The following is a 4,503-nucleotide window of genomic DNA, read 5'->3' on the forward strand; positions in this document are numbered from 1 at the left end:
TTTCAAATAAGAAAAGGAGTATGTCAAGGCTGTATATTGTCACCCTGCTTTTTTTTTTAATTAATTTTTGTTTTATTTTTAAAATTTTAAAATCTTTAATTCTTACATGCGTTCCCAAACATGAACCCCCCTCCCACCTCCCTCCCCACAACATCCCTCTGGGTCATCCCCATGCACCAGCCCCAAGCATGCTGCACCCTGCGTCAGACATAGACTGGCAATTCAATTCTTACATGATAGTGTACATGTTAGAATGCCATTCTCCCAAATCATCCCACCCTCTCCCTCTCCCTAAGAGTCCAAAAGTCCATTATACACATCTGTGTCCTTTTTCCTGTCTTGCATACAGGGTCGTCATTGCCATCTTCCTAAATTCCATATATATGTGTTAGTATACTGTATTGGTGTTTTTCTTTCTGGCTTACTTCACTCTGTATAATTGGCTCCAGTTTCATCCATCTCATCAGAACTGATTCAAATGAATTCTTTTTAATGGCTGAGTAATACTCCATTGTGTATATGTACCACAGCTTTCTTATCCATTCATCTGCTGATGGACATCTAGGTGGTTTCCATGTCCTGGCTATTATAAACAGTGCTGCGATGAACATTGGGGTACATGTGTCTCTTTCAATTCTGGTTTCCTCGGTGTGTATGCCCAGCAGTGGGATTGCTGGGTCATAAGGGAGTTCTAGTTGCAATTTTTTAAGGAATCTCCACACTGTTCTCCATAGTGGCTGTACTAGTTTGCATTCCCACCAACAGTGTAGGAGGGTTCCCTTTTCTCCACACCCTCTCCAGCATTTATTGCTTGCAGATTTTTGGATTGCAGCCATTCTGACTGGTGTGAAGTGGTACCTCATTGTGGTTTTGATTTGCATTTCTCTAATAATGAGTGATGTTGAGCATCTTTTCATGTGTTTGTTAGCCATCCGTATGTCTTCTTTGGAGAAATGTCTATTCAGTTCTTTGGCCCATTTTTTGATTGGGTCGTTTATTTTTCTGGAATTGAGCTGCAGGAGTTGCTTGTATATTTTTGAGATTAGTTGTTTGTCAGTTGCTTCATTTGCTATTATTTTCTCCCATTCAGAAGGCTGTCTTTTCACCTTGCTTATATTTTCCTTTGTTGTGCAGAAGCTTTTAATTTTAATTAGATCCCATTTGTTTATTTTTGCTTTTATTTCCAGAATTCTGGGATGGTGGATCATAGAGGATCCTGCTGTGATTTATGTCAGAAAGTGTTTTGCCTATGTTCTCCTCTAGGAGTTTTATAGTTTTTGGTCTTACATTTAGATCTTTAATCCATTTTGAGTTTATTTTTGTGTGCGGTGTTAGAAAGTGATCTAGTTTCATTCTTTTACAAGTGGTTGACCAGTTTTCCCAGCACCACTTGTTAAAGAGATTGTCTTTAATCCATTGTATATTCTTGCCTCCTTTGTCAAAGATAAGGTGTCCATATGTGTGTGGATTTATCTCTGGGCTTTCTATTTTGTTCCAATGATCTATATGTCTGTCTTTGTGCCAGTACCATACTGTCTTGATAACTGTGGCTTTGTAGTAGAGCCTGAAGTCAGGCAAGTTGATTCCTCCAGTTCCATTCTTCTTTCTCAAGATTGCTTTGGCTATTCGAGGTTTTTTGTATTTCCACACAAATCTTGAAATTATTTGTTCTAGTTCTGTGAAAAATGTGGCTGGTAGCTTGATAGGGATTGCATTGAATTTGTAAATTGCTTTAGGTAGTATACTCATTTTCACTATGTTGATTCTTCCTATCCATGAACATGGTATATTTCTCCATCTATTAGTGTCCTCTTTGATTTCTTTCATCAGTGTTTTATTGTTTTCTATATATAGGTCTTTAGTTTCTTTAGGTAGATATATTCCTAAGTATTATATTCTTTTCGTTTCAATGGTGAATGGAATTGTTTCCTTAATTTCTTTTTCTACTTTCTCATTACTCGTGTATAGGAATGCAAGGGATTTCTGTGTGTTGATTTTATATCCTGCAACTTTACTATATTCATTGATGAGCTCTAGTAATTTTCTGGTGGAGTCTTTAGGGTTTTCCATGTAGAGGATCATGTCATCTGCAAACAGTGAGAGTTTTACTTCTTCTTTTCCAGTTTGGATTCCTTTAATTTCTTTTTCTGCTCTGATTGCTGTGGCCAAAACTTCCAGAACTATGTTGAATAGTAGCGGTGAAAGTGGACACCCTTGTCTTGTTCCTGACTTTCGGGTAAATGCTTTCAATTTTTCACCATTGAGGATAATGTTTGCTGTGGGTTTGTCATATATAGCTTTTATTATGTTGAGGTATGTTCCTTCTATTCCTGCTTTCTGGAGAGTTTTTATCATAAATGGATGTTGAATTTTGTCAAAGGCCTTCTGTGCATCTATTGAGATAATCATATGGTTTTTAACTTATATGCAGAGTACATCATGAGAAACGCTGGACTAGAAGAAACACAAGGTGGAATCAAGTTTGCCGGGAGAAATATCAATAACCTGAGATATGCAGATGACACCACTCTTATGGCAGAAAGTGAAGAGGAACTAAAAAGCCTCTTGTTGGAAGTGAATATGGAGACTGAAAATGTTGGCTTAAAGCTCAACATTCAGAAAACGAAGATCATGGCTTCTGGTCCCATCACTTCATGGGAAATAGATGGGGAAACAGTGGAAACAGTGTCAGACTTTATTTTGGGGGGCTCCAAAATCACTGTGGATAGTGACTGCAACCATGAAATTAAAAGACACTTACTGCTTGGCAGAAACGTTATGACCAACCTAGATAGCATATTCAAAAGCAGAGAGATCATTTTGCCGACAAAGGTCCGTCTAGCCAAGGCTATGGTTTTTCCAGTAGTCATGTATGGATGTGAGAGTTGGACTGTTAAGAAGGCTGAATGCCGAAGAATTGATGCTTTTGAAGTGTGGTGTTGGAGAAGACTCTTGAGAGTCCCTTGGACTGCAAGGACATCCAATCAGTCCATTCTGAAGGAGATCAGCCCTGAGATTTCTTTTTGAAGTAATGATGCTAAAGCTGAAACTCCAGTCCTTTGGCCACCTCATGCGAAGAGTTGACTCATTGGAAAAGACTCTGATGCTGGGAGGCATTGGGGGCAGGAGGAGAAGGGGACCACAGAGGATGAGATGGCTGGATGGCATCACTGACTCGATGGACGTGAGTCTGAGTGAACTCTGGGAGTTGGTGATGGACAGGGAGGCCTGGTGTGCTGCGATTCATGGGGTCACAAATAGTTGGACAGAACTGAGCGGCTGAACTGAACTGACTATCTGAAAACTCTCAGCTCACTAAGCTTTTCCTGCCAGGTTGCAGTTCCTGAGAGCAGATAGTCCAATGTGGCCCCAGTCTCATCCAATTATTAGATTAAATTATGGACTTTCTCCCCACAAAATTGCATATATGTTTGCACACAAAAATTTTATAAATACTTTCATAGAATCCAGAACTTTCTGAATTTCCTGCATGTCTCACCAGTAAAAACTCATGCACAGAAAGATGTCTAAGAATTCTTTTACTTCAATACTTTTTCTCTTAAGTGGTCAGCCTGCTTGGTCCAAGGCAAAATTATGTGTGGGCACCCACACCCTTTTCATTCCTTTTCAGTCTCCCTTTCCTGTTAATTGTCCTGAACCTTCCAGAGTCTCTACTTAGAACAGATTTACTTGACTAACTTACACAAAGTATGGAATATGAGGCTATTTATTCATGTTATGTTTCTCAACAGAGTTTGCTTTTGCAAAAAGGACACAGAACAGGAAGAACAACAACAACAAAAAACATTTCTGAAATACTGACTTATTAGACCGGGTGGCAGGGTTGTGAATGGGCTTTTGAGTGTTATAATATTTGCATTGCATTTTACATTATGCAAGATAAATTAATTTCTAGTCTGTTTATGGATAAGGTTGTTTCTTTCTCTGTTAGTCATTGTCCATGTGTGTATGTCTGAATGCAGGCTGTATAATGTGATCTTGGTGGGCTTCAGCTAAATCCCTTATTACTAAAGGTCTAGTACAGTAGATATCCTTCCTAACTCTTCATGCACGTGTGTTCAGTCTCCTCAGTCATGTCTGATTCTTTGCAACTTCTGTCCATGAGATTCTCCAGGCAAGAATACAGGAGTGGGTTGCCGTGCCCTCATCCATGAGATCTTCCTAACCCAGGGATAGAACCCAGGTTGCCTGCAATGCAGGTGGATATTTTTTTTATTACCACAAGCCAGCGGGGAAGCCCACCCTTCCTAGCTACTTATGTTAATTATAAGGACTTAAAATAAGAAACAATAAAATCACCTTTGCTTTGGATTCTGGTTAGAGTGTGTAGATCTTTTACTATGTTCCCTTGGGTGCTGTTTTTATTGGGAAATCCAATGCTCATTTACATCTAAACTGTTGATTTTAGTATAATATTCTTGGATATTTTCAAAATAATAAAATAGCTTCCCTTCAGGCTCTAAACATGTCCTAATACATGAT

This window comes from Capra hircus (genome assembly GCF_001704415.2).
Source record: "Capra hircus breed San Clemente chromosome X unlocalized genomic scaffold, ASM170441v1, whole genome shotgun sequence".
NCBI classification, from domain to species: Eukaryota; Metazoa; Chordata; class Mammalia; order Artiodactyla; family Bovidae; genus Capra; species Capra hircus.